The 22,103-nt window shown below is 34.3% G+C and overlaps 1 pseudogene; it reads left to right on the forward strand.

The window, feature by feature from the left end:
• The first annotated feature begins 6,481 nt into the window (after nucleotides 1–6,481).
• LOC149156531 (histone H4-like) lies at nucleotides 6,482–6,831 on the forward strand (annotated as a pseudogene).
• Nucleotides 6,832–22,103: the final 15,272 nt, after the last annotated feature.

The raw sequence follows: 22,103 nt of genomic DNA on the forward strand, positions 1-22,103 counted from the left end.
AAAAAAAACACTATGGCATTTCCAACCTAAGTCAATAATGACTAAAAGAATTATTGCATAAATAAATAAATCCTAAAATGATGCCTAAGTGATCTATTCCTCCCAAAGAGACAGGAGTAAAGTATAAATGGTACAACTATGGGCACTACAATGTAAACAACACATGTTCAAACCTTTACACGGGTAGAGCCTTTATGCACTATGCATGAGGGAAGGTGTTTGATATCTTATAGTTGGTTTCCCTTCATCACCAAAGTGGATTAGGTTATGAGTGGATTGGCAAAGCAACCCTTATTTGTTCCTTTTAGTTTTTGAGAAATCTCAAGTTCAACTAGTGCTAGTAAATGGTTTCAAAGATGTTTGCTAGGGTTTTTCAACAAGGTCACTAGATCCCAATGTAACATAGATACTTCATATTTGTTGAAAAGTAAAACCCCCACATAGCACTGAATAGATCATTAATGACTACCTAGAGAACTTAGACTAAATTAATCGTGGAAGTAAAAATTACAACCAAATTAATCATGAAAGTAAGAACTACAATTGAAAAAAAACACACTTGGTAATATACTAGAATTCATCCTCGCCAAATCCAAAGTTGATGAATAATATGTTAAATCTTTAATTGGTTGTTGAGTTAATAGATAGCTAAAAGTATTAACTATTTAATAAATACATAGAAAATATAAATATTAGAAAAAACGTATAATCAACTAGTTATAGAAGTATAACTAACTAATTATAAATATATATATATATATATATATATATATATTATATGTATATATATAAATATAAAAAGAATTATAAAATTAGTTGTTAAGTTAATAGTTCTTTAAAAAATAAATATAAAATAATTTTAAAATTGGTTGTTAAGTTAATAGTTCTTTAAAAAAAAATTAGAGATGATGAATATATATATATATATATATATATATATATATATATATATATATATATATATATATAATTATTTGATTTATTTATTTCATGTGTAATTGTTAATTGGAGATAATGAATATGTATATATATTTATTTATGTATTTATGACATATTATTGTAATTTCAAGAAATAAATATAGATGGCCAATAAATAGATTATTGTTTTTTGGCTTGCCCTAACTACACTGGAACCTGAACCTATGGCCCTCATTTCCATGTTCAATGGGCTGACCATAGACCGTTCACTCCAGAAAACCCCGATCCGCTCCAGAAAACCCTGATTTTGAATAGGAAAGAAGGCGGAAGGAGGGGAATTGGGAGGATAACCCGAAAAAGAGGCGGTGGGAATGAAAAAAAGGCCAGTGCTGGAACCTATGGATCTCACTCCCATGTTTGATGTGCTGATCATAGATCATTCGCACAAGAAAACCCCGATTCGCTCCAGAAAACCTCGTAGATCATTCGTGCCAGGAAACCTCGATTCGCTCCAGAAAACCTCGATTTCGAATAGGAAAAAAGGCGGAAGGAGGGGAATTGGGAGGATAACCAGAAAAAACGCGGTGGGAACGAAAAAGGGCTAGCGCTGGAACCTATGGATCTCCTCCATCTTCAATATGCTGACCATAGAACATTCGCTCTGGGAAAACCCTGATTTGGAATAGGAAAAAAGGTGGAAGGAGGGGACTTGGGAGGATTACCAAAAACATAAAAGGACGCGATGGGAACAAAAAAGGGCCAGCAATACCAGATCATCGTTAGATTGAAGCTATTGAAGCTATTGGTGGTAGGAGAGAAGGAAAGTGCACGGGTCAGGGAGGCAGTGGGACAAATCTGTGTGGCTTATAAAGACGCAACACAGAGGTTAGTTGATCCATTTGAACTTACCCTCACCAACTTTGACATTGTCCGCGCTGTTTATACACATTATGTGAACAACTGATGGAATCCCCTAAACTTTCTGTGCTTAGAGTTATTTTTCAGTATTGTTAATGAATGGATTATTATAAGCCCTAACTCTCTATTGCTAGATTAGCATTACTTTATCCTAGGGCAGAGGAATTGTAGACATTCTGTTAGCTAGCCACTTCTAACAGAAGAAATTTGTGATTATCTGAGACAGTTATTGTATCCTTTAACATTGGAAAATACCTTGGAACCTTTTGCCTCCCATTAGACATAGTTACTGGTTGGTTCTTTAGGCTTTGTCTCTAGAAAATCTATCACAGCTGGCATCATATAGTGAAGGCCAAGCACCTGGGGAATGCAGTGAGGAGAAGCTTAGTTCTAAATGATGTTTAGCAAAGTCACATCTCACTAGTTAATGGTGAAGCTCAAGAAGATGAATTGAGTGATCCCAAAACTAGCGAAGGATTTCATGACTCTGTATATCAAGGAAAGGATCATTATGAACTTGCTTCAATGGCTGAAACTCAGGATGTTGAAGAAACTATATTTGAAAAGCAAAATGATGGTTCTCCTGATGCAGTTTGCATGAAAGTGAGAAATCCTGAATAGGTAGATATGTCCAACGAACTTCAAGGAACATATGAGAACATTCAAGCTTCAGAGGATGAAGTGCATCAAGACAACTTTTCAGACAATGGAAATGAGTTTTATAACCTCAATGAGTTGTATGGTTCAACTCCTCAAAAGGAGGAAGATATAATTGAGCAGATCACCAAGAATGTTCAAATTCCCTTAACAGATGGTGATCAAGTAGAACGTGGATCTTACAATGTAGCTCTAGAAAAGAATGCAGTTGAAGATGAAGCATATCAAGAAAGCATTAGTATTGTTGATGGCATAACTGATGCAAGTCCAATTAAAAAAAATTGTTTGATATGGACAACCATGGAAAACATGAGGGATTCATTGCCCCTGACAAAATTGAGGGAAAAGAGGATGACGAGGAAGAACAATCTATACAGAACGGAGCTGAAGAGACACAACCCAGCTACTAATGATTTGCTGCAATAATTCTAGAACAAATTAAATGAGCGAAGCTTCCAGATAATAATGATATGTTCCCTTGTTCAGGTATAACTAATTCTATTCTTGAAACAGAAGCAGACATTTCAATCGATTTTGTAGACTGCAAGAATGTGTTCTCTCATCAAGATATGTATGATTTGTTCCAGATAAAAGATGGATTGTCTCAGTAATGATAGTACTGATGTGTTGTTCCCTCTGATGTAATGACTGGTTACAAATTTTGTAGGTTTTTTTACATGACTCTCGCCACAGGAAGTCTCTCGCTCTAAATCTTTATTGTTCTTAAGGGACCTTGCTATTGCTCTCAGTTACAGTCTCCCATCTCTTGTATACTACATTGTACACTGTTCATCCATTCATCAATGATCACATTGACATAGAGACATTGTTCCTCTGCGACATAGTAGGCTTCACTGCATATATGTGTCTCACTATCCTCTGTATATATATAGATGTGTCTTTGGCTCTACACAGTTCATATGGCTCACGATGTATAAGATTTTGTTCCTCTGCATTATGTATAAAATTAACACACAGGTTGACTAACACGTTCCTCTATAACAAAGTCAGTTTGAATGAATCTACATTGCTTCTCTGCGACATATGTTGGCACTGATGCATAGTTAATATGGAATCGATACTCCATATATATGTAATCTAACCAATAGAATCAAATGGTATCATCTTATATGACCATGGAAATAACTCCTAATGAAGACTGTAATCTTACAGAGACCAGCATAAATAAACATGTTGAATTTAAGATCCATAAGGCACTGTTCAGTATTTTTTAAGTGACAAGACACCATTGTTGAGAATTCGATGTTTATATGTAATATAACCAATAGCATCAAATGGCATCATCTTATATGACCATGGAAAGAACTCCTAATGAAGACTGTAATCTTACAGAGACCAGCATAAATAAACTCGTTGAATTTAAGATCCACAAGGCACTGTTGAGTTTCTTTTTAAGTGACATAGAGATCAGTGGTAAGATCGAGTCTGACACCAACGACGCATTTGTGAGAGGTTCCTAGCCATGTAGTGAAGAAAAACTCCTTGCTACCTCGTGTTGTATGCCCAAATCTGATGGCTTTCATACAAATCCATAAAAAAATCAATGAGTTATTTTGCCATAGTGAAGGATATATATACACGCACACACACATGCTGACTGGGAATGTGAAGAAGGCATGCCATTAATCAATGAGGAGAATGATCCATCGAAAGAAGCTGGAAAATTGAATCCGTCCTAAGAGTATAGAGGACCCCATAAGCACTGTGTGAACCCACAAACTGAGCACTACTTCCTCGCCAAAGGCATCTGCATTTTTGGAGAATCTCTTGACCCTCCATTTTTGTCTCTTAGAGCAAGAGGATTAATGGGTTTTCTTGTTTGATAAGACTTTTCACTTCTACAATCCTTTTTTAGTCTAATTCCTTATAGTTCTAGGAGATTATCTTCATTATTTACTATGAGATTTGACCCCCCATGAACAAGGGGAGGGCTGCTTCATTTTCAAGTTGTTTTTGTCCCTTTGGAGAAGGAAACATCCATTCTTTGTTGAATCCCTAATTATACGTCCTTGTCTACTCAATCCTTCATCAAATATTTGTTTGATTCCCTTCCAGATTTCTTAGAAACACAACTTTTTCCTTTCTCTTGTTCACATTCCTCTTCATATCTTTCATCCATAAAACTTGCTAGAAAGGGTCCCTGGTTTGTTTGCTGAGTTTTGGGAGAGATAAATACTTCTTCCTCTTCTGATTCAAGTTCTTCCTCATTTCATTCCTAGGTTGGAATATTGTCTAATAGTGGCATCTCCTCATTTTCTTTTCCATGGTTTTTTTTTAATGAATTCATATAAGTTATCTTGGATGATGACATCTTGAATTTCTCCTTCTTTAACATGCTCTAGAGTCTCATATCGGTTACCAAGTTGGGATGGATTCTTACTTTTACTTGAGGAAGAAGATTGAGCTCCTTTAGGGGAAATGGTCTTTTTGGGGGATTGGGGGGGGTGTGGGTGGCAGAATTTTATTCCCCCACTATTTTTCTCTTGGCCTCTAGCTGCTACATTTTGATCACTTGCTCTTCTTCTCTGGTTTTTGCCATTGATCTCCCTCTTTTTCCTAGTTCTGTTGCTCCTCAAATTGTTTACACTTCCTCACAAAATGCCCATATTCATGGTAGAGTTTGTTTTCACAAGGCAATAGGTCATAATCCATCTCTTGGATGAAGGGATAATTATCTAAGGATAAAAGAACAATGGAAGGAAAACGTTTATTGAGAGCCACTTCAACGCAAATTGAGCATAGGCAAGCATTCCTTTACATTGTTTAACTTGATATATATAGTTTCCCAACACATTCTCAATAGATTTGAAGGTTCCATTGTTCCAACAATGATGAGGGAGATAAAGAAACTTAACCCAATCTGAAACAATTGAGGGAACGCCATTCTATGAATTAAAGTTTGGAATCTAACGATCCAAGTATAAACCTCGAGTGCCCAAGAAGTATGGACAATTGTAGACTATTAGATCTACCTTATTTTCAAAGAGGAAGATGAAAAATCCATAGCCACAAAATGAGACAGAGAGTTGGCCTTTAATGAGAGTCTTCCAATTTTTGTCGATCCATGAATTTAGTGATTTGGGGGAGGGTCAAATGCCCTTAAACTAGCCAACCAGCCCCTATTTGCTAGTTTGAGATTCACCAAATGCGATTGAGCAATGTGCACTAATATCTTGGGAATTTCTTCAAGCTTTTTGACAAATTGATTGAGCTTAGCCCAATAATCTTGTGAATTTCCCAAAACTAACACATTGAAAGTTGCAATGTCAAGATTCCCTACCAAGCTTGAAGCCAAAAAAAAGTCATATTTGCAACAAATATTTAACAAAGCAACAAACCTTAACACTGAAAGTGCAAATAAATTCCAAAATTAAAATAATTAAAATTTAAGCATCACACTTCTTTTGCTCAATCATTCATATTCAACGTTAGGATTGCATAATCCTAAAGTGCACACACACACACACATATATATATATATATACACTTTGAGTGGGCCTAATAGTTAAGAGCATGTGTTTCCTCCTAAAAAGTCACAAGCTCAAAACCAGCAAAAAAATAGAATATGTATGTCTTTATAAATTTTTAACTGTGATGTTAAAATTAGATAATAATAATAATAATATATTTAAGGTTATATGATTTTTTCACTACTATTAATTAGTAACCAGTATTAATTAGTAATAAGTATAAGAAAGAAACTTTGCCCAGCAATCGGTCGTTGAGTTAGATTTTACCTTTCTTCATAATAAAGAAAGTCCGCCGAGCAATGGTGTCTTTTCATTGATCCTTGCCCTGGTTGGGTTGATCCGCGTGTGGGTGTGTTTGTGACGTCGATGGGCTCTTGCGAATCTGACGGCTGAGATTCATTTGGCGCCAAAGTCATAGGAATTTGAATTTTCAGGTGGATGCGTGACCATAAAAGGGGTGAGCCGGAAGATTTCAAAGCATTACATTGAATTGAATCTGTTGTTGAAGAAGAGGTAAAGAAGAAAAGCAGGAAAGATGTCTGGTCGCGGAAAAGGAGGGAAGGGTTTGGGAAAGGGAGGAGCAAAGAGGCACCGTAAGGTGTTGAGGGATAACATTCAGGGTATCACAAAGCCTGCCATCAGACGGCTGGCTAGGAGAGGCGGAGTCAAGCGCATAAGCGGTCTCATCTATGAAGAGACGAGGGGAGTTCTCAAGATCTTTCTCGAGAATGTTATCAGGGATGCCGTCACCTACACTGAACACGCCCGAAGGAAGACAGTGACCGCCATGGATGTCGTTTACTCCTTGAAGAGGTAGGGCAGGACCCTCTACGGCTTCGGCGGTTGATTGAATCAATTCTTCAAATGGATTCATCAACTAAGTCTGTTGATTTCTTTCCTTCTTTCTTTTATGGTGTCTCTTGACACCGCCCCCTCGCGTTTCTGGAATTTTTTTCCTCGTCTGTGAAGAATGCGGAGCAATTAGGGTAAAATGAGCGAAACAATATTTTCTGTTATGTTTTGTGTAGGAATTAAGATTGCTAAGAATGCTAAGCTGTTAAATTTTAATTTGGTCGTTTTTTTGCATTTGTTTTTTGATCCTACGCTTTGTTGGCCTCTTATTCAAGGAGTTTAATTTTATTAATTATATTAATCATATTAGTTAATTTATATTAATTATATTAATTATTATATTAAAATCTTGAAAAATCTTATAAATTGTATTAATTAATTTATATTAAATTATATTGAATTATATTAATTAATTTATATTAAATTATATTAAGATAAATTAATATAATTTATATTAATTATATTAATTATATAAATCATATTAATTAATATTAATTATATTATTTATTATATTAAAAATCTTATAAATTATATTAATTAATTTATATCAAATTATATTAATGAAATTAATTAATTTATATTAAATTATATTAAAATGATAAAATAATTAGAATGATTATATAAATCAATTGTAATTTATATATATTATATTATACATATTATTTATATATTAATTATAATAATATAATTAATATAATTTAGTCATATTAATTAATACAATTCAATTATAGTAAAGGTTTTAATATTTAATAATTTTAATAATTAATATATTTCAAAAAATATTAAAAAAAAAAATTGTAAATAATAATAAAATCCTGTTTCAATGAATTAGAAAATAATAAATAAAATAATAATTAAAAATCATATGTCGGCCTCTATTTGTGAATTTAGGGTTCTTGTATTTATTTTCAGGTCGCAATTCTTCTCTCTCTCAATAATCTCTCATTCTTATTCTTTCTTATTTGTCCTGATGATGGACCCCCTTTGGGGTTTGAAACGTTGGCAGAATGAAGTGAAGACTGTGGTTAATCCGGATCAGGAATCAAAAAACTCCCACAGAAGCCTAAAATCTAACGAAACCAAGGATGCCATATTGGATGTAAAAAATGATTCCTAATCAAATGCAAATTTAGGCTCAAACTCAGACACAAAATTATATGCAAATGTGGACACAAAATGAGGCAAAAAAAGATGCAAATTTGGATGGTGAAAACGATGTAAAACTAGACACCAAAAAAATGCAAAATTGGATGAAAAAGTGGGTGTAAATAATGGTGCAACATTGGACACAAGTAGACACAAAAAATGGTGCAAAAAGGGGCATAAAATAGCTTAAAATTGGATGCAAAACTTGGTGCAAAAACAAATACAAAAGTAGACGTAAAAAATGGCTCTAAATTGAATGTACCATTAGACACAAAATAAGATGCAAAGGTGGACACAACACATGACTCAACATAAGATGCAAATATAAATGCAAATTTGGATGCTCAAAATGACGTAACATTAGATGCAAGAGATGGTGTTAAAAATGATGCAAAATTGGATGAAACAAATGACGCAAAATATGGTGCAAAATGAGATGGGAAAAATGGAGACAAATCAAACGTAAATGTGGATGTAAAAAATGGTCCAAAAAACGATGCAAAAATGGGCACAAAAATGGATGCAAAATTTGGTGCTAAATCAAATTCAATAGATGGTGCAAAGATAGGCACCAAAGTTGGTGCAAAAATAGAAGCAAAAACTAATGTAAGCCTAGATACAAAATCTGGCGTAAGACTAGATGCAAAAACTGACACAAAATGGATGCATAAAAAGACGTTAAATTGGATTCAAAATACAGTGTAAACTTGATGCAAATGATGGCGCAAAAATGGAAGCAAAGAATGACACAAAATAGGAAGCAAACGAGAATGAAAAATAAATGCAAAAAATGACACAAAACTAGAAGCAAAACTTGTCATAAAATAAGATGCAAATATTGGTTCAAAATTTGACGCAAAAAATGATGCATAGTTTGGTGTAAAAAATGATGCAAAATCTAGCGTGAAAAAGGATGCAAAATCAGGTGCAAAAAAGGACGCTTTAAAAATTGTACAATAGAGCCAGATTTAGCGCCAGGTTGCTCATCACAATTACAAAAAAAATGCACTAAAATCTGGTGCTAAATCTGGCGCAAATCGTTGGTTTTGTTGTAGTGACTTGTAAATATAATTCATATTTTTCTAGTTGTAAGTAAACCTGAACATCCCAAAAAAGTAACCATCCTTAATCATTGGAATCCATGTTCCTTTTCTCATTCAATTTTTGGTTTAGAAATCAAAATACATGAAATGTTTACATTGCATTCATAACCAAAAAAAATAACTAAAATTGTCACAGTTAAAATGGAGGTACATTAACATTTCTCTTCTCAGTTAAAATGGAGGTACATTAACATTTCTCTTCTCGTCCAATTTTTACTTTAGAAATCAAAATACATAAAATGTTTACATTGCATTCATAAGCAAAAAAAAAAAAACTAAGATGGTCACAACTGAAATGAAGGTACATTAACATGTCTTAACTAGTACTAAAATAGGTAAGGAAGAATATATCAATTAAAAATATGCAGCTAGATCAGATTCCTGAGATGAGCATCTCTTACCCACATCTATAAGGAATTAAATTAACAAGTATACAAACTTTTTATGGAATTTCTTGGGATTCCTCTAGGCTCCTTCAACATGTGGGGATTTTATGATGGTGAGTCTTTAGGCACTGTGGATATCAGGATTTAGATTAAAATAATTATTCTCATCCCTTACCCACATCTATAAGGAATTAAGTTAACAAGTATACAAACTTTTTATGGAATTTCTTGGGATTCCTCTAGGCTCCTTCAACATGTGGGAATTTTATGATGGTGAGTCTTTAGGCACTGTGGATATGAGGATCTAGATTAAAATAATTATATTTGTTTTGTTTTAGATGGTTTCATGAGTCCTTTTTGAGGCATCTAGTCTTTAGGGAGAAATTATTTCCTTATGTGCATGCATAGAACTAACATGATAGAATGAGTCGAGAGCTTCTTTGGGCTTAAGCATAGAACTTATTTTTAACATGATAGAATGAGTCGAGAGCTTCTTTGGGCTTAAGCCGCTTTTTGTACGACAGAAACGTGTAGATTTTTTTAATATAAATGATTTTTTGTGTTGGAAAATAACTTCCTATGTATGTAATAATATTTTAAAAAAATTAAACCATATCTTTCAAACATTTAAAAGGGATTAAATTTGTTAATGTGTAAATTTGCTTTTCATTTAATTCTATCTTATATATTAAGAAATTTACACATTAAGAATTTGGTTTTTCTAAATATTTGATATTTGATGGATTGAGGTTTAAGGTGAATCTAGATTGATTTAGTTTGTCATGTAATTATTTTTTTATTTAATACTTTTCAATGTAATTACGTGATTGACTTGTCTATTTTGGAGTAGGGGTTTTATAATTTTAATTTATTATGTCAATAACATTATCTATTTTCATACAGAGCTTCTAAGATTTTAATTTAACTATCAATAATTATTTTTAGGTGGATGGTAGGAATTTAACATCCATGGAATATTTTAGAACATTCACGGTATTATACTTAAATCAATTGTTAACATTTATCTCCAAAGTAGTTATCATTTTCTTATCCTTTTAATTAAATTGATTAATTAAAAAAATATTTCCAAATGGATAAACATTATATGGATCGAGTTACCTACGGTATTTTGGCCATGGGGTATGTGGTATTGATATGCAATAGTATTGGCCAATAGTATTGTAACGAAGTTCGTTTATTGATACCAATAATAATTCAAAATAAAGTTATAATTTAGTTAATTTTTTTTTTTTTTGTTAATCTTGATAATATGAGATCTATTATAAGTGTAATTGTTTTGATGTTTATCCTCTTTAATTTGTATGTTTCCTAGTTAAATTAAAATTATGAAAATCTTATTCAAGGATAAATATACCTATAGAAATAACTATTTTTAATAAATTTAAAATGTTTGAAATTATTAATATATTTTAATATTTTAATATCTTCCTTTATACAAACAATTATTAATAATTGTGAGAGTCAGTTCACTTGGTAAGTCTTAATGAACCAATGTAATTAAAGAAACTTGAATGGTTATAAAAAAATATAAATAAATTTATTTTAAAACTGTAATAACTTTTTGAATTCAGGTTTCTGTGATCTATATCAAGTTTATAGGGAAGAGTTTTTGGTGAAAATCACATTGTAATTCATTTGTTTGGAACCAACTATTGTGGTTCATTGTAGGACAGACTTATCCTCACGATGAACCACACTTGTTTATTCAAAACACTTGTTTATTCAAAACAGATCGACAAATGAATTAAATATGATTTTCACCAAAAACTCTTTTCTATAAATTGTAATTTCTTTAAATTAATTTATTTATTAAAAGCTAGTTTTAAAAGTTTAGATAAATGGATAATTGTTTATGTTAAAAATTTTAATGAATAAGTAATTGCTTGGGTTTAGGAGATAATTATACTATATAAATCCTATCTAATTAATGCCTCTAAATGTACGCACTGTGGCTTACATTGCGGAGATAATGATAATATATAAATCAGAAAAATGAATACATGTCATCAAAATATAACGCACAAAAATCTTATATTTTTGGTGATAAGCAGAGATCACACCTACTCGCCTCCGGATCTTCTAATTTAAGTAAACGTTCAACTGACATACGATAAATAATCTCAAAGAATATGATAAAATGAACCAACCGTAAAATAGTATAGCATTTTATAGTTTTGTAATCAGAAATATTTGGTTTTTGTGCTTTTCTTCTTGTTTTTTAATGACTTTGTCTTCTACAACTAATTGCTAGAATATCTACATAATTTTTCCTGCTATTTATTTGGATTTAGAGCATGTAATAAAAACATATAAACCTGATATCCCCGAGCATTGGTTTGATTGTAAATTATTAATATAATATTGGATGTGTGCAGACAGACGTGCAGAAAGACATAAAAGACGTATGGTCTTCATATTTGGAGGGCGAGTTTATAGGTTATTGGCCCAACTCATTGTTCACTACTCTTGGTGACGGCTGTATTTGGGTGGAGATTGGAGGGACGGTTAGTTATCTTTGGATACCCAGGGGTACGCCCCTCCCTAAGACAGATATGGGTAGCGGTCGCTTTCCTTCCGCAGGCTAAGGTTATGCCGCATATATCGATGGTATAGAACTTACTAAGCTTTCTGGGGCCGTCATACATACCCCCGATATTACAATTTCAAGTAATAGGAAATGCTATAATGCTACATACTCTGAAAAAGATAATAGACTCTTCTATGGAGGTACGGGAGGCAAAAATCCTGGATGCGTCAGTGAGGGTGAGCAATTGGTGTTTTATTAGTCCCGGCTAAAGCACTTGGATATTATTATTAGGTTGATTTTAATTTATATTATCTATATTCACTTGTTAATGTTTAATTTCCTAAATTTAAAGTTGTATTTTTCTTTTTTAAGTTGTTTTAATATTTTATAAGAAAATAACAAAAAAAATATTCTTATTGGACAATAAATTTAAATTTTTATTTTAGCTTTTATCTAAATAAATCAGTTGCATATTGAATTCTAAAATTATGACAAAAATAAGTGTTACGTTATCATAAGCACTACAATTTCCAGTCTTATTCATTTGTTTATGGTCCCTAAAGATGTAACCCTTAAAAATATATATCTTTCTATTAAATAGAAAGTAGTTCAAAATCTATTATTTATTAAAAATTAGAGAGATGAGAGAGATTCATACACAACACAAATCACACTCACTTTTTATTGATCACAAGAGATAAATATAAAGGACATAAAACGTTCACTTTGACACATCTAGATCATGACTCCAACTCATAACATAGAAATCAAAAAAATTTAGACTAATGCTTGGAACTCACAATGAAAACTAACAACAACACATAGAAGCATTACTTCCAACACCCTCCCTTAATGCTTACATGAAAACACATATTACAACAAAAAAGTTAATTTTTCTTACTCGTTTTCATCAGCACTCACATCCACTCTGGAATCTTGCAAACACCGCTCTTTCACCACCACATCTTCGAGCTGTCACTTGACCTCCATTTAAAATATAACCGCCTCTAACCATTGTTGATGAACTTTGCAAGATCAACAATATTGACACCTCAACTCGTCGGGGCTTTCGCGATACGAATCGTCACGTAATGAATCATCCTATGGACCAACCACCATCTGTCGGATATTTCACTTTTTGTTATCTGTTAGTTGCTAGGATAGAGGATTGGATATTGAATGTGTTCAAAAGTTGATCAAACAAATTGACCTTACAAGAATTAATGTTTTGGACACTGATCTTCCACTTTAAGAACCACAAACCTTTTTTATAACCAGAATTAAAAAAACAGTAAAGCTCTTCAATTCACACCACAAACACACACAATAGAAAAACTTAAATCTTTTTTCTTTCTAGAATAGTTTGAGAGGTGGTTCTGATGGCTACTCATCACTATCTGATTCTGATATGTCATCCAAGTTGGCTATGTTTTCAGTTTCCTTGGCATTCAAAAGATCCCTTAGACGAGTTCTAGAATTCTAGGCAATCTGTCAATATTTGTGACAGTAGAAGCATTATGTTGAACCCTTGGTTTTTTTCATTTTTCTTTTTCAAAATAATGCAAGTTCATGTTGACCACCACCATCTAAACCTTCTGAATTTGCCCCTTTTCCCTCAGCTAAAAGTAATGATACCATTTATTCTAATTATTGGGAGGACATTTGACTTAATGTGAATACAATGTTTCCATACTTGGGAGATAGGATATTTAATAGAATTGCTTTAGCATCATTTGTTTCTACCTTGGCACAAATTTTAGCTAATTTTCCAAAGAGAGTCATTAACTCATTTATATGATTAGAGAGAGGTGACTCAAAATTCATTTTGAGACTAAAAGTTGCAATTTTAAAGAGAACTTTGCATTCATATCCTTTTCCCCAAATAACTTACTCAAATGTTCCAAAATTTCATGAGTTGATTTTGCTAAGTACATCAAATGCACCTAAGTGTCTGAAAGACCCAATCCTATTATCGCCTCAGCGTTGTCTTCTTTATTTTCCCATTCAACTAAAATATTGGCATCGATAGGAGTCTTTTCAGTTCCTTTTACTATACTCTATAGAACTTTATTCATAAGATGCATTTGAATTTTAACTTTCCATGTATGGAAATTTATGCCATTAAACTTTTCTAAAGGAAGAGAGTCCATGTTACCTCTTTTTCTTGTTTTAGATCTGAGATCTGTGGATATGATTCTTCTCCCATGCTACTGGGAACAACTTGACCCGCACTACAATTTAGCTTGCAAAACACGAATTTAGAGTAGAGAATTAAAAAATTCCTTACATTCAAACTTTTAGGCCAAACATAAAGCAGTATGGAAATCAGCTGGAGTGGTCAAAAAATACCTTGGAGGAAGCTGAAGGGAAGCTTGTTTCTTCTTCTAGTTTGTAGACTCTTGCTCATCAGGAAAAATCAAGAAAAGGGCAGAGGGAGGAAGGGTCATCATCTACCACTAGAAGTGAAGCTAGAAAATTTAGAATCAGTTATAGAAAGAGACCAAAGGTAAATCCCATAGCAGAAGTGGACAAAGAAACTGAAGAGGAGGCAACCATGATCATCAAAGATTCACCACCTGCAACTACCAAATTCACTACATCTCCTCCTATACCTTCATCTTCACAAGGTCATAAGGAAATTGAGCTGGAATCACAAACTGTCCAAACAGAAAAAGAGAAGAAAGTTTTTGACAGGTATAAAAAGATAAAGCTCAAGAATGAAATTATGGAAAGAAACACTTATAACCAATTATGGAAGAACACCTCTAGCTCACGGAGTAGGTTGTTGTCATTCTTTGATACAAAACATGGAAAAATGTAGATGGCTTTTCTTGAGGCCTAGATTCCACAACCAAAATCAGCAGCAAACTACAAGAGCACCACCTTTGAATTTAGCACAAGAGGACATACATCCCATTGATCAAATGGAGATGCACAAGAAAACTAGTGAAATGATATCCTCCTCTCTAACTAACACTGTAATGTCCTTATCTAAATTGCAGGTTTCTTTTGCAAATGTCCATTCACAGCTAAAGATGGAGAAAGTGTCATCCTTGGCCAAAGATAATAGGATCGAGTCTTTGGAAGACTTCATGATTAAGATAGGGTATGACCCTAAAGATGTCAACGCTGCTGAGGAGATTGTTAGAAAGAAAACCCTGGACATTGCAGCATTGAGGAAGCAGCTCAAGCTACCAGCCACAGAAGATCCAATGGCCAAAGATATTGAAGAAGGGGAAGCACAAAAAGTAGATATGATTAAATTTAATCATAGAACAAAATGTACAGATCAGGTAGATGGAGGAAGAATTGGAGAAACTAATAAAAGAGAAGGAAGACAGTCTAAAGATGGTCATTGTGCCCTTGGATGTTGTACCTCTTTCTCGGCTTCCATCAACAAGAGAAACCACCGCTACTACTTCTTCCACTCAGACTACAGGTGCTTAATAGGTAACCTAGACATTACGAAACATGTCACTACATTCAAAGGAGATTGAGATTTTGCAGAGGCAAATCAAATCTTTGGAAGTCCAAAAATCCAAAGCTGAAGTTGCTTAAACAATGAAATTGGAGAAATCCTAGCAACTATTAGAAAAGTTTCTCCAGGTAGAGAGAGACACTTCAATTGGTCAGACCTTAGCCCAAGCCAAAGAAACTATTTGGATGAACATATTGACTCTATGAATGAGATTTGGCCTTCTATCCAAATCATATTTGAGCAGAAAGAGCTTATAGAGAAAGCTACAAAAGCTATTGTGCAAGGAAGAGAAAAGCTGGGAGAAATTCCAATAGAAAAGTCCATATATGATCTGGAGGAAGTAGGAGTTAGTGATAGAACTACCACCATGCTAGAATTCAAGAAAGTCTTGACAAAGATAAATCTCATTGATCAGCTAGAAGAAAGGTGTGAAACCTTAGATCTGTAGGTAAACAAATTTACAAATAGAATTGAAGCCTTAATACAAAAGGGACTTCCCAGTATCTACGTCATAAATGAAAAGTTGATCACTTCGGAAGACTATATCCTGAAAATTAAAGAAGTGGCTAAAAGCAGCATTAAGTTCAGTGGAATTAAAGGAAGTATGGCAACAAAGGCATTCTTGGAGACCATGTGAAACAATTTCCATGTGCAAAATGAGGTGAAACATATTTTTACCATAAAACTAACTTTTGCCAAACACACAGAGGTAGATGAAATTTACCATAGGGTAACAAAGTTGATAGTGCCAGATGAAAAGAGATGGGAAGAATTGGTTGATTTACTAGATTGAAGGATAACACAGGAGAAGTAAAACAACTTTCCAACACAACAGCCAACACGAGGGTCATTTCAACATCACAACATTGTTTCGGGATGACTCAACAACTGAAACCATCCAAATGGGGCCACCTTTATCTTCAACATCCTACACAACCTATTCTTTTTCCAGGATTAGATCATATAGTTTGTAATTAGACAAATAATACATTGTTAGTTTGACAGCGATTTTGTAAAGAATTTTTGTAATTTTTCATTATAAATACTTCATTGTTTGAAGTATCAAGGGTTGATTTCTGAATGTAATTTCCTTCTGCATATTGTAATTTTCAAGGCACTGGAGCATAAATAATACAAGGACCTTTCACACGGTTCATGTGGTGTACTAAATGGTGATGTGTATCTTATGTCTATTTCTTTAAACACTGTTTTTCCTTTCTCTATTATTCTAAATTTCTGAATTAATCAACAGAAACTATGATAAATAGGATTCGTTATCTAGAGTGTCCTATTTTGGCTGTTATTAATTTTAATGTTTTCTCGTGAAGTCAAATCAAGGAATTATTAATTGCTCCTTGACTTCTACTGAACCTTACATTTATGTTGTTTCACCATCCATTTAATTTTTGAGAAGATCAATATATTGCAACCTTGCTTGCCCTATGAGAACTCCTCTAAAAATTGATGCCAAAACTCGAGTTTTATTTATAGACTCCAAAGCTCAATGCAATTATAACCCTCAAATCAACTAAACTAATCAAACAAAACAAACAAGTACAATCATAGCTAGCCTAAAATTTACATAAAAAAAAAGCTAAATTAAATAGGGAGATCCCTCTCTAAAGTTGGCAAGGCTAGATCCCAGCTTCCAAAGTGATTTTAATGTTGTCATATATGTTTATTCCCTCAACATCGAAAATACAGAATGACAACACACATACCTACAACAGTTCCATCTGAACATAAAGTAAATGAACGGCAACACCAATATTATTGTGGACTACCTCATTCGACCGTCGATCATGGTGCTAACCATTATGCTCGACTCTTGTGGAAACGAGACTTCAGAATGGCCATATCTTTACAAGAGTGATCGAGAATTCGACACCACATACTATATTGTCCTAGAAGGTCAGGAAGTTCCATACTTTCACCTATATGACACGCTAGTATGCTACCTAGCACACCTTTGTGTTCCTTCAAGTGAATGTGCTAATATTATTTGGGAGGCACACTACATTCCATGGGATGGAAATTTTGGGGTAGAAAAGAGAGTGGCAACGCTACAGAAGTATTTTTATTCACCAAACCTTCAATAGGATGTTGGGAAGTACAACATATCTTGCACTTCCTACACCCTTATGAAACCTACAATAAAGAAGCAAGGCATGTATACTCCTCTGCTTACTCCTAGCCAGCCCTGGGAATCCATCTCCATGGATTACATGTCTGGCCTTCCTTCTATCAAGCAATGCAATGACTATTTTTTGCGGTTGTCGATAGATTCTTGAATATGACCATTATGGTTCCCTACAAGAAGAGTATCACAACGGAGACCACTACCAAACTCTTCTTTGAACGCATTTGGGTACACTTTTGGATCCCATAATCCATTACCTTAGATTGGGATAGCAAGTTCCTAAGTGCATTCTAGTCAAGCCTTTTTTCCGTGTTAGATACCAAGCTCACTAATTCCATGACCTTCCACCCCCAAACTAATGGACAACCAGAGGTCATCAATAGGATGATCATGAACATGTTGCACATGTACAACTTGAAGCATCCATGCATATGGGATGAAAGCCTCCCCTATGTCCATCACAGCTACAACAAAGATCTCCATAGCTCAACTAGTGATAGCCCCTTTCAGGTGGGACTAGGATTCCAGCCACTATGTTCCATTAATGTTTCCATACCACTTATAACTACTCAGGAAGATTCGACTCATGTCTAGTCCATAGGATACAGAGCTAACAGTTTCATAGAGTGCATTCAGCACATCTGCCAACAAGTCCATGACATATTGGATAGAGTAAATGTTAAGTACAAACAACATCATGACCAACATCAGGTGCCACACAAGTTTCAGGTGGGCGACAAACTTTGGTTACATTTGCAGAAGGAGTACCTCACTGAGGCCTACTTAAAGCTTAAATCACTCCAATATTGGCCTTACACCATTACTATGATTGCAGGGAACAATGTTTTTGAGCTCAACATTCCACCATTCCTTGGCCTGAACCTACTGTTCAATGTGGACTATCTTCGACTATACTTTCCACCATTACAGGACACATCAGACATTGCAGAACAACTCAAAGCAACAGAGCTAACCTAGAATGCATGGAACGGGCCACAATTTATCAGATCATGGACACACATTTATCAAATCATGAACACATAGATCAAGGGCACTCGCCAATAGAAGATCCAACTATATTGTGTTGTCAAAGCTAGCCAACTCCTTCACCAAGGCAAATGGCTCACCAGGGACCAAGTTTAGCATAAGTTTCCCCATCTCATGGAGACACTTAATGCGATGGGGATCATTGCTTCCTAATGGGAGAGGAATGATCCAGGTGGATATTGCTGGCCACCTACATATTCCACTTGGACACCTACCATTATTTCTTTCAATTTTTTAGTTTCCCTAATTGTAGCATTATTTAATATTTTTGGCACTTTCTGGGTACTAAACTTCTCGATCCATTTTGAGGCCATACACGATGTTTTCTTGGAAAATGGGTGAACGTAATTCTTCGCCACATATTTGTAGTTGAAGTCAAAAGTTGTATTCCTCGGATAGATATTTCTAATGAGGTATCCTTCATGTCAATGAAGATCGTATGCCAAAATTACAACCCCTGGAAGTTGATGTACCAAATTATCCCAACGAGGTCCACAATTTTGGTTCTTCTGTATGAATTTACAGGGTATGTTCCTCAGACGGAACACCAAAGGACACAGCTCAAAAATAAATCATAGATCAATACACCAATATTCTTGACGTGGTTAAAACCCTCAAAGAGGGAAATAGCCCATGGCTTGAGCCAACATGGTCACTTTAGGAAATTTATTAATAAAAGAATGAAAATTTACACAACCTTCTCTAATGAATGGTTACCCTACAAATGACCCTTCATGCTCTTTAAATAGAGATCATGGACCAATCAGGTGCTAAGCCACAGACCAAGTGTCGGTAATACTGAGGAGAGAATGAACCTTTGGATCACTACATATTGTGACTGTTGGATTGTAAGTTACAAAAGTACATAGTAAAGAAACACACTTTACCTAACTCTACACTAGACCAAGTTATACTTAACTATTTCCTATGTGTTGGAATATACTAACATCCCCCCTTAAGAACAACTTGGGAGAGGATTGAAGGATGTACAAATATGACACAATAGGAGAAGGAGGGGGGCATTAGAGCCTATCCCCCCTTAGTGAAAACTTCCTGAACTCCAACCATAAATCGAATTTTAGTAAACTTGACCTCTGTGAGAGCCGTTGTAAAGATGTGTGTAACTTGATCATCTGTTGAACAATATTTCACTTCAAGAACATGGTTATGAATGATCTTTCTGATGAAGTGCATGTGCAATTCCATGTGTTTGCTACATTGACATTGGACTGGATCTTTGCATAGTTGAATGACACTTTCATTATCACACAAAAGTGTAGTTAGATGCTACTGTTGAAAGCCAAACTCTGACAAGATCTGACAAAGCCACAAGGCTTCCTTACTTGTTTCTACGACACCATGATACTCTACTTCTACTGAAGAAAGAGAAATGGCACTGTTTTTCTTGCAAGCCCATGTAATAGGTGTTGAACCAAGAGTGAACACATAACCTGTAGTAGACTTCCGATCATCAGGGTGACCATCCCAATCGAAATCAGTGAAACCAACCAATAGATGGGATGCTTCTACACTATAATGAATCTCAAACTGAACTGTACCTTGAATGTAACGAAGTATTCTTTTAGCTGCTTTCCAATGACTTTCATGTGGGTTTTGCATAAACTGTACAATAAGGCCAATAGCAAAGGAAAGATTAGGACAAGTATGGGTTAGATATAAAAGTTTTCCTACAAGTTGATGGTATAAGGTAGCATCAACTTCAGGGGAAGTACAAGTGACTGAAATTTTATCTCTAGACTGAAATGGATAAGGGGCTGGTTTATAGTCTTCCATGTGAAAATGGCATAGAAGATCACAGGCATACTTGTACTAGGAAATCGATATACCTTCCTTGGATTGCAAGACTTGAAGACCAAGAAAATAATGCAAGTATCCTAAGTCTGTTATTTCAAACTTATTTTTAATGCTGGACATCACATGGTTTATAAGGTTGGGATCATTACTAGTAACGATAATATCATCAACATAAAGAACAAGAATGATAAGAGACTTGCCCGCTTTCTTGGTGTATATAGTATTGTCAGAATGACACCTAAAAAAACCAGTTTCTAAAAGTAAGCTATCCATTTTGGCATACCAAGCCCAAGGGGCTTGCTTGAGACGATAAAGGGATTTTTTAAGCTGACATACAAGGCTAGAGTTTGTTTGTATAAAGCCAATGGGTTGTTCCATATATATTTCTTCATGCAAGTCCCCATGCAAGAAGGCAGATTTAACATCCATCTGATGGACTTCCCATTTGAAAGAGGTAGCAAGGGAAAGAACAAGGTGGATAGAGTTCATTTTGGCAATAGTGGAGAAGGTTTTAGTATAGTCAATGCCTTCTACTTGTGAAAAACCCTTAGCAACAAGATGAGCTTTATGTTTATCAAATTTTCCATCTGGTCCATACTTGGTTCTGTAAATCGATTTGCATCTAACAAGTTTTCATCCCTTTGGTAGAGGAACAATATCCCATTTATCATTTGCCAATAATGTATGATATTATTCATTCATAGTTGCATCCCAATCTGGATGGCCTGAAGCTTCTGTAAAGGTGTCAGGATCATAATTCGTTGATGCTTGAGCCAGTAAAGAAGAGGCTCTATCGAATTGATAACGTGTACGTCGTTGATCTGTAGGATCACCGCCAAGAGCACCTACTACATCCCAAGTAGCACGAAGCCATTTTATAAGCTGAGGAACTAAAGGAGGATCCTGAGAAGGTGGGGGAGGATTTTCATCCTCACTGTCATCATCTAAAGAAGAAATATTTTAAAATATTTTCAGAAGTAGAAGGGATAGAGAGAGGTGGCACATCTGCTGAACTAGGCTCATAGGTCGATATATTTTTAGCAAACTTTACATCTTTTCTAATGATAACATTTTTGGACTTAAGTGGAATAAGTCTATATCCATTGACATCTTCAGAATATCCAACAAAAATACATTTTTCACTATTAGGTTCTAGAAGTTTATGTTTCTCATCTGGAATATGGGCCCATGCTTCACTTCCAAAAATACGAAAGTGACTTACATGTAGTTTAATTGAGCTCCATGTTCTTTTGGAGTGATATTCTTTAAAACCTTAGTAGGAGTGTGATTTACTATGTAATTTGCACAGTTAATTGCTTTTGCCCAAAAATTAAGACTAAGTCCTTTAGATTGATTCATACAATTAGCCATTTCCTTTAAGGTGTGATTCTTCCTTTCAGCTATGCCACTTTATTGTGGAGTATATGGAACATTATGTTGCATTTGAATTCCATTCTCAGTTAAAAAGTTGATGAATTTGTTGTTAACATATTCTCCACCATAATCAGATCTTAGCTTAAGAATTTGATGTGTAGATTGTTTTTCAATAAAGGCCTTAAAGGCCAAGAACATGTTAAATACTTCACTTTTGAGTTTTAAGAAGT

The sequence above is a fragment of the Pinus tabuliformis genome, chromosome 9, assembly GCF_031772625.1.
Source record: "Pinus tabuliformis cultivar Carrire ecotype Pingquan chromosome 9, CPIR1, whole genome shotgun sequence".
NCBI lineage: Eukaryota > Viridiplantae > Streptophyta > Pinopsida > Pinales > Pinaceae > Pinus > Pinus tabuliformis.